Source organism: Salmo salar, chromosome 11, assembly GCF_965601325.2.
Source record: "Salmo salar chromosome 11, fSalSal1, whole genome shotgun sequence".
Taxonomy (NCBI): Eukaryota; Metazoa; Chordata; class Actinopteri; order Salmoniformes; family Salmonidae; genus Salmo; species Salmo salar.
In genome coordinates, this window is record NC_138301.1 from 56,126,859 (window position 1) to 56,143,540 (window position 16,682).

Genomic DNA, 16,682 nt, shown 5'->3' on the forward strand with positions numbered 1-16,682 from the left:
TCCTGTCACTCCTGTCACTCCTGTCTCTACTCTCTCCTGTCACTCCTGTCTCTCCTGTCTCTCCTGTCACTCCTGTCTCTCCTCTCTCCTGTCACTCCTGTCACTCCTGTCTCTCCTGTCACTCCTGTCTCTCCTGTCTCTCCTGTCTCTCCTGTCTCTCCTGTCTCTCCTGTCACTCCTGTCTCTCCTGTCTCTCCTGTCACTCCTGTCTCTCCTCTCTCCTGTCTCTCCTCTCTCCTGTCACTCCTGTCACTCCTGTCTCTCCTCTCTCCTGTCTCTCCTCTCTCCTGTCACTCCTGTCACTCCTGTCTCTCCTGTCTCTCCTGTCTCTCCTGTCACTCCTGTCTCTCCTGTCACTCCTGTCTCTCCTGTCACTCCTGTCTCTCCTGTCATTCCTGTCTCTCCTGTCTACTGACTGTGAATGAGGGTGTTTACATAAGAGCAGCTACTGTGACATAATGAGAGTTAGGGCCTGAGGGGAGATTCTGTGTTTGGCCACCGATGTACTGGAGCTACTGTACACACACACACACACACACACACACACACACACACACACACACACACACACACACACACACACACACACACACACACACAGGATTGATGTAACAGCCTCACAGTGGAAGTGGGTCAATGTGTTCATTCTAACGAATGAAATCTTCCCTGATTACCGCTGGCACTCCCATTCCCAGAAAGCGTGTGTGTCTGAACTCCAGAGAAGGGCCACTTATCAGGAAGTTAAGAAGGCATCAAGGAGCACTGTGCCCTAACGACTAGGAACACGCACACAGAGGTCACACAGAGGTCACACAGAGGTCACACAGAGGTCACACAAGGCAAAAGACGTGGGTCTGGAAGAAATATTTGTTTTCATATTCTGGCATGAATCATTTGCAGAATATGGCTGTTAGCAGCATCATGAATCATTTGTAGACTATGGGTGTAAGCAGCATAGCATGCCTCATGCTAGTTTTGTTTGTCCTGGAACAATAATCCCACTTGACTGTATGTTCATCCCAAATGGTACCCTATTCCCTTTATAGTGCACTACTTTTGACCAGGGCCCATTGCCTACATAGTGCACTATACAGGGAATAGTGTGCCATTTGGGACAGAGCCTGTGGCTTCCCTCATTGTTCCCTCTTTAAGGACAAAGAGCTGTTCTCAAAGCGTCTCTCTCCACAGCGCCGTTCTGTTTCTACCATCCTGACCAGGAAAACAACCCCTACGTGTGAGTGTGTGTGTCTGATCTGCTTGTGCACGTGTGTGTGTGTGTGTGTGTGTGTGTGTGTGTGTGTGTGTGTGTGTGTGTGTGTGTGTGTGTGTGTGTGTGTGTGTGTGTGTGTGTGTGCCTGTTCTTGTTTTGTTACCAAAACAGCCAGTACAACCCAGGCCAAGCCTGACCTTATGTAAGGGTGACTAGGTCTCTGTTATTACAGCAGGCCTGACCTTATGTAAGGGTGACTAGGTCTCTGTAATTACAGCAGGCCTGACCTTATGTAAGGGTGACTAGGTCTCTGTAATTACAGCAGGCCTGACCTTATGTAAGGGTGACTAGGTCTCTGTAATTTCAGCAGGCCTGACCTTATGTAAGGGTGACTAGGTCTGTAATTACAGCAGGCCTGACCTTATGTAAGGGTAACTAGGTCTGTAATTACAGCAGGCCTGACCTTATGTAAGGGTGACTAGGTCTGTAATTACAGCAGGCCTGACCTGTGTGTGTGTGTGTGTGTGTGTGTGTGTGTGTGTGTGTGTGTGTGTGTGTGTGTGTGTGTGTGTGTGTGCCTGTTCTTGTTTTGTTACCAAAACTGCCAGTACAACCCAGGCCAAGCCTGACCTTATGTAAGGGTGACTAGGTCTCTGTAATTACAGCAGGCCTGACCTTATGTAAGGGTGACTAGGTCTCTGTAATTACAGCAGGCCTGACCTTATGTAAGGGTGACTAGGTCTCTGTAATTACAGCAGGCCTGACCTTATGTAAGGGTGACTAGGTCTGTAATTACAGCAGGCCTGACCTTATGTAAGGGTGACTAGGTCTGTAATTACAGCAGGCCTGACCTTATGTAAGGGTGACTAGGTCTCTGTTATTACAGCAGGCCTGACCTTATGTAAGGGTAACTAGGTCTGTAATTACAGCAGGCCTGACCTTATGTAAGGGTGACTAGGTCTGTAATTACAGCAGGCCTGACCTTATGTAAGGGTGACTAGGTCTCTGTAATTACAGCAGGCCTGACCTTATGTAAGAGTGACTAGGTCTGTTATTACAGCAGGCCTGACCTTATGTCAGGGTGACTAGGTCTGTAATTACAGCAGGCCTGACCTTATGTAAGGGTGACTAGGTCTGTAATTACAGCAGGCCTGACCTTATGTAAGGGTGACTAGGTCTCTGTAATTACAGCAGGCCTGACCTTATGTAAGGGTGACTAGATCTCTGTAATTACAGCAGGCCTGACCTTATGTTAGGGTGACTAGGTCTCTGTAATTACAGCAGGCCTGACCTTATGTAAGGGTGACTAGGTCTCTGTAATTACAGCAGGCCTGACCTTATGTAAGGGTGACTAGGTCTGTAATTACAGCAGGCCTGACCTTATGTCAGGGTGACTAGGTCTGTAATTACAGCAGGCCTGACCTTATGTTAGGGTGACTAGGTCTCTGTAATTACAGCAGGCCTGACCTTATGTAAGGGTGACTAGGTCTCTGTAATTACAGCAGGCCTGACCTTATGTAAGGGTGACTAGGTCTCTGTAATTACAGCAGGCCTGAACTTATGTAAGGGTGACTAGGTCTCTGTTATTACAGCAGGCCTGACCTTATGTAAGGGTGACTAGGTCTCTGTAATTACAGCAGGCCTGACCTTATGTAAGGGTAACTAGGTCTCTGTAATTACAGCAGGCCTGACCTTATGTAAGGGTGACTAGGTCTCTGTAATTACAGAAGGCCTGACCTTATGTCAGGGTGACTAGGTCTCTGTAATTACAGCAGGCCTGACCTTATGTTAGGGTGACTAGGTCTCTGTAATTACAGCAGGCCTGACCTTATGTTAAGGTGACTAGGTCTCTGTAATTACAGCAGGCCTGACCTTATGTAAGGGTGACTAGGTCTCTGTTATTACAGCAGGCCTGACCTTATGTAAGGGTGACTAGGTCTGTAATTACAGCAGGCCTGACCTTATGTAAGGGTGATTAGGTCTCTGTTATTACAGCAGGCCTGACCTTATGTCACGGTGACTAGGTCTCTGTAATTACAGCAGGCCTGACCTTATGTAAGGGTGACTAGGTCTCTGTAATTACAGCAGGCCTGACCTTATGTAAGGGTGACTAGGTCTGTAATTACAGCAGGCCTGACCTTATGTCAGGGTGACTAGGTCTGTAATTACAGCAGGCCTGACCTTATGTTAGGGTGACTAGGTCTCTGTAATTACAGCAGGCCTGACCTTATGTAAGGGTGACTAGGTCTCTGTAATTACAGCAGGCCTGACCTTATGTAAGGGTGACTAGGTCTCTGTAATTACAGCAGGCCTGAACTTATGTAAGGGTGACTAGGTCTCTGTTATTACAGCAGGCCTGACCTTATGTAAGGGTGACTAGGTCTCTGTAATTACAGCAGGCCTGACCTTATGTAAGGGTAACTAGGTCTCTGTAATTACAGCAGGCCTGACCTTATGTAAGGGTGACTAGGTCTCTGTAATTACAGAAGGCCTGACCTTATGTCAGGGTGACTAGGTCTCTGTAATTACAGCAGGCCTGACCTTATGTTAGGGTGACTAGGTCTCTGTAATTACAGCAGGCCTGACCTTATGTTAAGGTGACTAGGTCTCTGTAATTACAGCAGGCCTGACCTTATGTAAGGGTGACTAGGTCTCTGTTATTACAGCAGGCCTGACCTTATGTAAGGGTGACTAGGTCTGTAATTACAGCAGGCCTGACCTTATGTAAGGGTGATTAGGTCTCTGTTATTACAGCAGGCCTGACCTTATGTCACGGTGACTAGGTCTCTGTAATTACAGCAGGCCTGACCTTATGTAAGGGTGACTAGGTCTCTGTTATTACAGCAGGCCTGACCTTATGTAAGGGTGACTAGGTCTGTAATTACAGCAGGCCTGACCTTATGTAAGGGTGACTAGGTCTGTAATTACAGCAGGCCTGACCTTATGTAAGGGTGACTAGGTCTGTAATTACAGCAGGCCTGACCTTATGTAAGGGTGACTAGGTCTGTAATTACAGCAGGCCTGACCTTATGTAAGGGTGACTAGGTCTGTAATTACAGCAGGCCTGACCTTATGTAAGGGTGACTAGGTCTGTAATTACAGCAGGCCTGACCTTATGTCAGGGTGACTAGGTCTCTGTAATTACAGCAGGCCTGACCTTATGTTAGGGTGACTAGGTCTCTGTAATTACAGCAGGCCTGACCTTATGTTAAGGTGACTAGGTCTCTGTAATTACAGCAGGCCTGACCTTATGTAAGGGTGACTAGGTCTCTGTTATTACAGCAGGCCTGACCTTATGTAAGGGTGACTAGGTCTGTAATTACAGCAGGCCTGACCTTATGTAAGGGTGATTAGGTCTCTGTTATTACAGCAGGCCTGACCTTATGTCACGGTGACTAGGTCTCTGTAATTACAGCAGGCCTGACCTTATGTAAGGGTGACTAGGTCTCTGTTATTACAGCAGGCCTGACCTTATGTAAGGGTGACTAGGTCTGTAATTACAGCAGGCCTGACCTTATGTAAGGGTGACTAGGTCTGTAATTACAGCAGGCCTGACCTTATGTAAGGGTGACTAGGTCTGTAATTACAGCAGGCCTGACCTTATGTAAGGGTGACTAGGTCTGTAATTACAGCAGGCCTGACCTTATGTAAGGGTGACTAGGTCTGTAATTACAGCAGGCCTGACCTTATGTAAGGGTGACTAGGTCTGTAATTACAGCAGGCCTGACCTTATGTAAGGGTGACTAGGTCTGTAATTACAGCAGGCCTGACCTTATGTAAGAGTGACTAGGTCTGTAATTACAGCAGGCCTGACCTTATGTCAGGGTGACTAGGTCTGTAATTACAGCAGGCCTGACCTTATGTAAGGGTGACTAGGTCTCTGTTATTACAGCTGGAACACAAACATCATTCAGACATTTCCAGCTTGTTGGCTTTTACTGTTATTGTTCAGAAGCAATAACACTTATGATGTGGGCGGGATGGAGCCACCGGCTGTATGGAGGACAGAGATAGGCTGAGTCCCAAATGGAACTCTATTTCTCTATATAATGCACTACTTCTGTCTACAGTAGTGGACTATAGGGAATAGTTTTCCATTTGGGACACAACCATAGCGTGTCACAGCAGCATGGAGAACAGAAGTCCATAGTACAGCATGTTTCTATAGCCACCACTCTCCTCTCTCCTCCATTCTAGTACCAGAGAGCTGTAGTTACAGGCTTTGTTTGGGTTTCACTAACTGTTCTCCAGAACCAGAGAGCTGTAGTTACAGGCTTTGTTTGGGTTTCACTAACTGTTCTCCAGAACCAGAGAGACGTAGTTACAGGCTTTGTTTGGGTTTCACTAACTGTTCTCCAGAACCAGAGAGACGTAGTTACAGGCTTTGTTTGGGTTTCACTAACTGTTCTCCAGAACCAGAGAGCTGTAGTTACAGGCTTTGTTTGGGTTTCACTAACTGTTCTCCAGAACCAGAGAGCTGTAGTTACAGGCTTTGTTTGGGTTTCACTAACTGTTCTCCAGAACCAGAGAGCTGTAGTTACAGGCTTTGTTTGGGTTTCACTAACTGTTCTCCAGAACCAGAGAGCTGTAGTTACAGGCTTTGTTTGGGTTTCACTAACTGTTCTCCAGAACCAGAGAGCTGTAGTTACAGGCTTTGTTTGGGTTTCACTAACTGTTCTCCAGAACCAGAGAGCTGTAGTTACAGGCTTTGTGTGGTTTTGTCTGGCTTTGTGGGTGTGTCTGGCCATGTGGGTGTGTCTGACCATGTGGGTGTGTCTGACCATGTGGGTGTGTCTGACCATGTGGGTGTGTCTAGCCATGTGGGTGTGTCTGGCCATGTGGGTGTGTCTGACCATGTGGATGTGTCTGGCCACGTGGGTGTGTCTGGCCATGTACGTGTGTGTCTGGCCATGTGGGTGTGTCTGACCATGTGGATGTGTCTGGCCATGTGGGTGTGTCTGGTCATGTGGGTGTGTCTGGCCATGTGGGTGTGTCTGGCCATGTGGGTGTGTCTGGCCATGTGGGTGTGTCTGACCATGTGGGTGTGTCTGGCCATGTGGGTGTGTCTGAAGGTACTGAGTCCCCTTGTATCTGTTTATAGCCAGTCTATAGCCACAGCTCAGGAGAAACTAGTCAGAACTCAGAACTAATTACTGGGTATCCCGTGTCACCAACCACCATTTTGTGAAAACACATTGGGTTAAGGACTGAGTTGGACACAGTCATTCATGATAGAATATAGATTATGGATTCCAGGACTGACATTTTTTGCTGCGTGAACTATCTAACTAAATACAGATAGCCCAAGTGTCCTTAACAGATAGCTAGAGTACTGTTACTGTATTCTAGTACTGTTGTTATCATTATACTGTATGTTCAGAGAAATCATTCTGATTACAGTACTGTTGTTATCATTATACTGTATGTTCAGAGTAATCATTCTGATTACAGTACTGTTGTCATCGTTATACTGTATGTTCAGATAAATCATTCTGATTACAGTACTGCTGTTATCATTATACTGTATGTTCAGAGAAATCATTCTGATTACAGTACTGTTGTTATCATTATACTGTATGTTCAGAGAAATCATTCTGATTACAGTACTTGTAATGAACACGAGGGGAAACAGAGAGCTGGTTTCAAGCGCAGGGTGCAGCAGGTGTTTATTGCAAAGGACCACAGGAGGAGGCAGGTAGCTGGGTCCAGGGGCAGGCAGAAGGTCATACACAGGAGGAGGCAGGTAGCTGGGTCCAGGGGCAGGCAGAAGGTCATACACAGGAGGAGTCAGGTGGCTGGGTCCAGGGGCAGGCAGAAGGTCATACACAGGAGGAGGCAGGTAGCTGGGTCCAGGGGCAGGCAGAAGGTCATACACAGGAGGAGTCAGGTGGCTGGGTCCAGGGGCAGGCAGAAGGTCATACACAGGAGGAGGCAGGTAGCTGGGTCCAGGGGCAGGCAGAAGGTCATACACAGGAGGAGGCAGGTAGCTGGGTCCAGGGGCAGGCAGAAGGTCATACACAGGAGGAGGCAGGTAGCTGGGTCCAGGGGCAGGCAGAAGGTCATACACAGGAGGAGTCAGGTAGCTGGGTCCAGGGGCAGGCAGAAGGTCATACACAGGAGTAGGCAGGTAGCTGGGTCCAGGGGCAGGCAGAAGGTCATACACAGGGACTCCAAAAAGGCAACAGTACAGGCAGGGAAAAGGCTAGTAACGTCGTCCGGGAGATCAGGCAAGAGGTTAACGACAGGAAATCTGATCAATAGTACAGGCAGGGAATAGGCAAAAAGGTGTCGTTAGTGAGGGTGGACAAAAACTACGATACACAGGAGGACTAATACGGAAATGAACAGCGCTCCGAATAGAATGTGTATCAAAACAAACAATACCTCACAATGACGGGGTGCAGAGAACTGAACTAAATAGTGTGTGATAATGACATACAGGTGTGTGAACAGGTGATCAGAATTCAGGTGATATCCCAGTAGTCTCTCATCCACTGTGTTGATACCTGATGTCTGTTGAGTCATGATATCCCAGTAGTCTCTCCTCCACTGTGTTGATACCTGATGTCTGTTGAGTCATGATATCCCAGTAGTCTCTCCTCCACTGTGTTGATACCTGATGTCTGTTGAGTCATGATATCCCAGTAGTCTCTCCTCCACTGTGTTGGTACCTGTTGTCTGTTGAGTCATGATATCCCAGTAGTCTCTCCTCCACTGTGTTGATACCTGATGTCTGTTGAGTCATGATATCCCAGTAGTCTCTCATCCACTGTGTTGATAGCGGATGTCTGTTGAGTCATGATATCCCAGCAGTCTCTCTTCCACCATTGACACCTCCCAGATCCAGTCACCTCTGAAAAGCTGTTAAATATTGAAGGACTGGGATACATTACCCTCTGCTGCTTTGTAACTGGGGCTGCTTCCCAAATGGCACTCTATTCCCTATATAGTGCACTACTGTTGACCAGGGCCAAATAGGGCGCGTTGTGCACTATGTAGGGAATAGGATGTTGTTTGGGAGCAGCCCTTGACGTTACATAAACAGATGTAGTTTGTAATTCAGCTCATCTCAACAGTAAATCCCCAGCAGGCTCTTTGTGTTGCTAGGATCAGTCAGGTAGGAGGTGAAAGACAGTGGCTGTTGGTAGTATGTGTTGGTAGAGTTAGTCAGGTAGGATGATAAAGACAGTGTCAGTAGGTAGTATGTGTTGGTAGAGTTAGTCAGGTAGGATGATAAAGACAGTGTCAGTACGTAGTATGTGTTGGTAGAGTTAGTCAGGTAGGATGATAAAGACAGTGTCAGTAGGTAGTATGTGTTGGTAGAGTTAGTCAGGTAGGATGATAAAGACAGTGTCAGTAGGTAGTATGTGTTGGTAGAGTTAGTCAGGTAAGATGATAAAGACAGTGGCTGTTGGTTTGAGTTGGTAGAGTTAGTCAGGTAGGATGATAAAGACAGTGGCTGTTGGTTTGAGTTGGTAGAGTTAGTCAGGTAGGATGATAAAGACAGTGGCTGTTGGTTTGAGTTGGTAGAGTTAGTCAGGTAGGAGGTGAAAGACAGTGTCCGTTGGTTTGAGTTGGTAGAGTTAGTCAGGTAGGAGGTGAAAGACAGTGTCCGTTGGTTTGAGTTGGTAGAGTTAGTTAGCGTGGCTGTGTATTACTAATACTACTGTGTATTACTAACCTTCTGTTTGGTTCGACCTCAAATGAACGTCTAATACATGTCTGTAGGAGTAATAGATGACATTGTCTTGGGAGCGCTACTGGGCGGTAGTCATTTAGACAGGTTACCTTGGCTTTCTTGGGCACAGGGACTATGGTGGTCTGCTTGAAACATGTAGATATTAAAGACTGGGTCGGGGCAGAGGTTGAAAATGTCAGTGAAGACACTTGCCAGCTGATCAACGCATGCTCTGAGTACGCGTCCTGGTAATCCATCTGTCCCTGCGGCGTTGTGAATGTTGACCTGTTTAAAGATCTTACTGATCGTGATCACACAGTCTTCTGGAACAGATGGTGCTGTCATGCATGGTTCAGTGTTGCTTGCCTCGAAAGCTAGCATAGAAGGCATTTAGCTCGTCTGGTAGGCTCAGGACATATTCCAGTCTGTGCTAGCGAAACGGTCTGGGGAACATCCTGTAGCCCCCCCCCCCCCCGTCGTCATCGTCCCACAACCCCCCCACACGTGCCACGTCTGTTTCTATGGTCACCAGTACTGTTCATGACACAAACTGTTCACACCCCTCTTGTTGGTGGAGAGAATATTTTGTAGGTTTAAAGCTTATTTCTACAATTGTACACATTATTATCATGGGGTGCAAAGAACATTTTGCAGTTTTAAAACAAATTTTCTTGCAATTCTATACAATTTGTTATGTCTAATGCGTGTTCATGTGATATTGGAGTGACTCAAAAACTACAACAATATCTATGGGCTAAAAAAAGTGAATAAAAAGAGTGACATGGGCTGATTCATCTGGCCATTCCTGACTAGTTATAAATATCTCTCTAATGTGTACAATGACTAAGATGACAAGAGGAACTGATGATGTAATACCCAGTTTAGAAATGTCACCTTGTACATTCTACTATTAGAACTTTCAGGACTAAATTTAAGCTGGACTGAGTTCTTACAAAAAAAAGTTGAGTTTTTTTTTTTTTAACCTCTCTAGGGTCGGCGGGAAATCGTCCCACCTACGTAACAGCCAGTGGAATACTGTGGCGCGTTATTCAAATACCTTAGAAATGCTATTACTTCAATTTCTCAAACATATGACTATTTTACACCATTTTAAAGACAAGACTCTCGTTAATCTAACCACACTGTCCGATTTCAAAAAGGCTTTACAACGAAAGCAAAACATTAGATTATGTCAGCAGAGTACCCAGCCATAAATAATCAGACACCCATTTTTCAAGCTAGCATATAATGTCACATAAATCCAAACCACAGCTAAATGCAGCACTAACCTTTGATGATCTTCATCAGATGACACACCTAGGACATTATGTTATACAATACATGCATGTTTTGTTCAATCAAGTTCATATTTATATCAAAAAACAGCTTTTTACATTAGCATGTGACGTTCAGAACTAGCACTTTTTTCCGGGGAATTTGCTAACAATTTACTAAATTACTCACAATAAACGTTCACAAAAAGCATAACAATTATTTTAAGAATTATAGATACAGAACTCCTCTATGCACTCGATATGTCCGATTTTAAAATAGCTTTTTGGTGAAAGCACATTTTGCAATATTCTAAGTACATAGCCCAGCCATCACGGGCTAGTTATTTAGACACCCGGCAAGTTTAGCCTTCACCAAAATCAGATTTACTATTATAAAAGTTTGATTACCTTTTGTTGTCTTCGTCAGAATGCACTCCCAGGACTTCTACTTCAATAACAAATGTTGGTTTGGTTCAAAATAATCCATAGTTATATCCAAATAGCGGCGTTTTGTTCGTGCGTTCAAGACACTATCTGAATGGTAAAGAAGGGTGACGAGCACGATGCATTTCGTGACAAAAAAATTCTAAATATTCCATTACCGTACTTCGAAGCATGTCAACCGCTGTTTAAAATCAATTTTTATGCCATTTTTCTCGTAAAAAAGCGATAATATTCCGACCGGGAATCTGCGTTTAGGTAAAAAGACGAAAGAAAATAAAGCATGGGGTCGACTCGTCCACGCGCCTAAGCCCATTGTCCTCTGATCGGCCACTATCCAAACGCGCTAATGTGTTTCAGCCTGGGGCTGCCTCGATATCATTCAGCTTTTTCCTGGGTTCTGAGAGCCTATGGGAGCCGTAGGAAGTGTCACGTTACAGCAAAGATCCTCAGTCTTCAAGAAAAAGAGCCAAGATTAACAAGAACTTGTCAGACTGGTCACTTCCTGTATGGAATCTTCTCAGGTTTTTGCCTGCCATATGAGTTCTGTTATACTCACAGACACCATTCAAACACTTTTAGAAACTTTAGGGTGTTTTCTATCCAAAGCCAATAATTATATGCATATTCTAGTTACTGGGCAGGAGTAGTAACCAGATTAAATCGGGTACGTTTTTTATCCGGCCGTGTAAATACTGCCCCCTATCCCCAACAGGTTAAGAGCCTGGACGACCCCGTGCCCCCTGTGCCGACCCCACAGTTTGGGAACCACTGCTGTAGTTTTGCATCCGCTTCATCGGACCACTTGTACTACCTGTTTGAGTTTTTTGCTTGTTAGCAAGAGGGTTGTAATGTCAGGTATGAGTGTAGTGACCTCAGGTAAGAGTGTTGCACTGTTGTACTCTTATAATCTCCACCCGGCACAGCCAGAAGAGGACTGGCCACCCCTCAGAGCCTGGTACCTCTCTAGGTTTCTTCCTAGGTTACTGCCTTTCTAGGGAGTTTTTCCTAGCCACCGTGCTTCTACACCTGCATTGCTTGTTGTTTGAGGGTTTTAGGCTGGGTTTCTGTACAGCACTTTGGGACATCAGCTGATGTAAAAAGGGCTTTATAAATTTGATTGATTGTTATGACGTCAGGTAAAAGTCTATTCGTTGTACCAAATAATTTTTTCCACTTCAGTCCTCGGGGACAGAATATTATATATGAACTAGGAACCAAAATAATGAAGGTCTTTGTGCCTAGTCTGTTATGCTTAGGGGTAGCACTCTAAGGACAATACACCAGTAGTGTTTTCTTTTAGATAATTTAAAGGCTGTATTATCACCTGGTGGAAAGGAGATGATTTACTTTATGTCTGCATCCTAAATGGCACCCTATCCACTTATGGAGTGGAATACTTTGCGCCCTGGTCTACATAGAGCAGTAAACTTATGGAGTGGAATACTTTGGGCCCTGGTCTACATAGAGCAGTAAACTTATGGAGTGGAATACTTTAGGCCCTGGTCTACATAGAGCAGTAAACTTATGGAGTGGAATACTTTAGGCCCTGGTCTACATAGAGCAGTAAACTTATGGAGTGGAATACTTTAGGCCCTGGTCTACATAGAGCAGTACACTTATGGAGAGGAATACTTTGGGCCCTGGTCTACATAGAGCAGTAAACTTATGGAGGGGAATACTTTGGGCCCTGGTCTACATAGAGCAGTAAACTTATGGAGTGGAATACTTTAGGCCCTGGTCTACATAGAGCAGTACACTTATGGAGTGGAATACTTTGGGCCCTGGTCTACATAGAGCAGTAAACTTATGGAGTGGAATACTTTGGGTCCTGGTCTACATAGAGCAGTAAACTTATGGAGTGGAATACTTTGGGCCCTGGTCTACATAGAGCAGTAAACTTATGGAGTGGGATACTTTAGGCCCTGGTCTACATAGGAGTGTATAGTGGAGGGGGAGGGTGGAGGGGGAGGGTGGAGTGTATAGTGAAGGGGGAGGGTGGAGGGGGAGGGTGGAGTGTATAGTGGAGGGGGAGGGTGGAGTGTATAGTGAAGAGGGAGGGTGGAGTGTATAGTGGAGGGGGAGGGTGGAGGGGGAGGGTGGAGTGTATAGTGAAGAGGGAGGGTGGAGGGTGGAGTGTATAGGGGAGGGGGGAGTGTATAGTGGAGGTGGAGGGGGAGGGTGGAGTGTATAGTGAAGAGGGAGGGTGGAGGGTGGAGTGTATAGTGGAGGGGGAGGGGGAGGGTGGAGTGTATAGTGAAGAGGGAGGGTGAAGGGGGAGGGTGGAGTGTATAGTGAAGAGGGAGGGTGAAGGGGGAGGGTGGAGTGTATAGTGAAGAGGGAGGGTGAAGGGGGAGGGTGGAGTGTATAGTGGAGGGTGGAGTGTATAGTGGAGGGGGAGGGTGAAGGGGGAGGGTGGAGTGTATAGTGGAGGGTGGAGTGTATAGTGGAGGGGGAGGGTGGAGTGTATAGGGGAGGGGGAGGGTGGAGTGTATAGGGGAGGGTGGAGTGTATAGTGGAGGGGGAGGGTGGAGTGTATAGGGGAGGGTGGAGTGTATAGTGGAGGGGGAGGGTGGAGTGTATAGTGGAGGGGGAGGGTGGAGTGTATAGGGGAGGGTGGAGTGTATAGGGGAGGGTGGAGTGTATAAGGGAGGGTGGAGTGTATAGTGGAGGGGGAGGGTGGAGTGTATAGTGGAGGGGGGAGGGGGGAGTGTATAGTGGAGGGGGAGGGTGGAGTGTATAGGGGAGGGTGGAGTGTATAGTGGAGGGGGAGGGTGGAGTGTATAGGGGAGGGTGGAGTGTATAGTGGAGGGGGAGGGTGGAGTGTATAGTGGAGGGGGGAGGGGGGAGTGTATAGTGAAGAGGGAGGGTGGAGGGGGAGGGTGGAGTGTATAGTGAAGGGCGAGGGTGGAGGGGTGAGTGTATAGGGGAGGGGGGAGGGTGGAGTGTATAGTGGAGGGGGGAGGGGGGAGTGTATAGTGAAGAGGGAGGGTGGAGGGGGAGGGTGGGGTGTATAGTGAAGGGCGAGGGTGGAGGGGGGATTGTATAGTGAAGAGGGAGGGTGGAGGGGGAGGGTGGAGTGTATAGTGGAGGGCGAGGGTGGAGGGGGGAGTGTATAGTGGAGGGGGGAGGGGGGAGTGTATAGTGAAGAGGGAGGGTGGAGGGGGAGGGTGGAGTGTATAGTGAAGGGCGAGGGTGGAGGGGGGAGTGTATAGGGGAGGCAGTAGTTTCTACTGTACCGTGTCAGTTGATAATAGCATGGTAGAACAGGAACTAGGAATGCTGCTTCAGAGATCATTATCATGTGTGTTTCCAGGAGCCATTTCTATTGAACTGCACATAAGGCTGCCATTGAAAACCTCTACTAGAGACGGCTTTGAAACTGCTATGGGAAGGTTTATTATGGGAAAGTTTATTATGGGAAGATGCTAGCTACATCATTCACTAGAGGCCTCATTCCAGCTTTGTAATATTACACTTTATCTACACATTTAAATCATTTGCTATAAAACATTTACATGCTAGTTTTACCGCTGTCTGAGTAAATTTATGAAATATACTTTTTCATCTATCTTTGAGGTATAGTAAAGGCTTGCAGAGTGTCTATTCTCTGGAAGTAACACATGGCTTTATGACTGAAAACACTGTTTGCTCCGATACCATGGCTTTTCAGATAGGGCCTGTGAGAGGACTGTAACAAAGATAGATGAAAACGCTAAGTATCGCCTGGGGCCACAGATGACTTTGATGGGACGGCATTCTCACCACTGTCACAAGCTTACATCCTATATAGTGCACTACTTTAGACCAGACCCCTACCTAGTGCACCACTTCCTGTTACCAGGGTTCTACATAGTGCACTACTTTAGACCAGAACCCTACATAGTGCACTACTTTAGACCAGAACCCTACATAGTGCACTACTTTAGACCAAAACCACCCTATATAGTGCACTACTTTAGACCAGAACCCTACACAGTGCACTAGTTTAGACCAGAACCCTACATAGTGCACTACTTTAGACCAAAACCACCCTATATAGTGCACTACTTTAGACCAGAACCCTACACAGTGCACTACTTTAGACCAGAACCCTACATAGTGCACTACTTTAGACCAAAACCACCCTATACAGTGCATTACTTTAGACCAGAACCCTACACAGTGCACTACTTTAGACCAGAACCCTACACAGTGCACTACTTTAGACCAGAACCCTACATAGTGCACTACTTTAGACCAAAACCACCCTATATAGTGCACTACTTTAGACCAGAACCCTACACAGTGCACTACTTTAGACCAGAACCCTACACAGTGCACTACTTTAGCCCAGAACCCTACATAGTACACTACTTTAGACCAAAACCCCCCTATATAGTGCACTACATTAGACCAGAACCCTACATAGTGCACTACTTTAGACCAGAACCACCCTATATAGTGCACTACTTTTTGATCAGAGCCCTAGATCAGGTGCCATCTGGGATGCAGGCACAGTACTCCAGGAAATAGAGATGTTGTGATTACAGTCTGCTGTTGCTGTCATTATGTCAACCAGAGTGCAAAGGTTAGGGAGAGGTCAGATCTATAGACAACGGGAGGGACTCAGAGGCCCTCAGTGAGGATTGGATAGGTGGAAGCAATATGGTAATATTTCCACCTGGCCAATCAGAAGACAAGATGAAGCTATTATTACAATGATACCTGTCCAATCCTCTCAAATGTCTATGTGCCCACTGTCTTTAGGGCTGGGGTCCCCAACTACATTAATATAGGGCAGGCTTCCCAACTACATTAATATAGGGCAGGCTTCCCAACTACATTAATATAGGGCAGGGTCCCCAACTACATTAATATAGGGCAGGCTTCCCAACTACATTAATATAGGGCAGGGGTCCCCAACTACATTAATATGGGGCAGGGGTCCCCACTATTAATATAGGGCAGGGGTCCCCACTACATTAATATAGGGGAGGGGTTCCCAACTACATTAATATAGGGCAGGGTCCCCAACTACATTAATATAGGGCAGGGGTTCCCAACTACATTAATATAGGGCAGGGTTCCCAACTACATTAATATAGGGCAGGGGTCCCCACTACATTAATATAGAGCAGGGTTCCCCAACTACATTAATATAGGGCAAGGGTCCCAACTACATTAATATAGGGCAGGGTCTCCAACTACATTCATGTAGGGCAGGGGGTCCCCAACTACATTAATATAGGGCAGGGGTCCCCACTACATTAATATAGGGCAGGGGTTCCCAACTACATTAATATAGGACAGGGTCCCCCAACTACATGAATATAGGGCAGGGTTCCCAACTACATTAATATAGGGCAGGGGTTCCCAACTACATTAATATAGGGCAGGGTCCCCACTACATTAATATAGGGCAGGCTTCCCAACTACATTAATATAGGGCAGGGGTTCCCAACTACATTAATATAGGGCAGGGGTCCCCACTACATTAATATAGGGCAGGGTCCCCACTATTAATATAGGGCAGGGGTCCCAACTACATTAATATAGGGCAGGGGTCCCCACTACATTAATATAGGGCAGGGGTTCCCAACTACATTAATATAGGGCAGGGTCCCCAACTACATTAAAATAGGGCAGGGTTCCCAACTACATTAATATAGGGCAGGGTCTCCAACTACATTAAAATAGGGCAGGGTCCCCAACTACATTCATGTAGGGCAGGGTTCCCAACTACATTAATATAGGGCAGGGTCTCCAACTACATTCATGTAGGGCAGGGTCCCTCGCTTGTCCAGAGGGACGTACCATAGGAACGTAATACTTCTCCCTCCACACAGTATGGTTGACCCATCTCTCTCTCTCTCTCTCTCTCTCTCTCTCTCTCTCTCTCTCTCTCTCTCTCTGTCTCTCTCTCAATTCAATTCAATTTAGGCTCAATTTAGGGCTTTATTGGCATTGGAAACATATGTTAACATTGCCAAAGCAAGTGAAGTAGATAATAAACAAAAGTGAAATAAACAATAAAAATGAACAGTAAACTAATGACTCTCTCTCTCTCTCTCTCTCTCTCTCTCTCTGTATCTTCCAG

At 46.3% G+C, this 16,682-nt stretch overlaps 1 protein-coding gene across 1 annotated transcript in view; it reads left to right on the forward strand.

The window, feature by feature from the left end:
* LOC106591806 (Krueppel-like factor 9) overlaps positions 1-16,682 on the forward strand; it is an 86,102-nt gene that overhangs the window by 26,078 nt on the left and 43,342 nt on the right. The gene's annotated exons all lie outside the window — the stretch shown is intronic.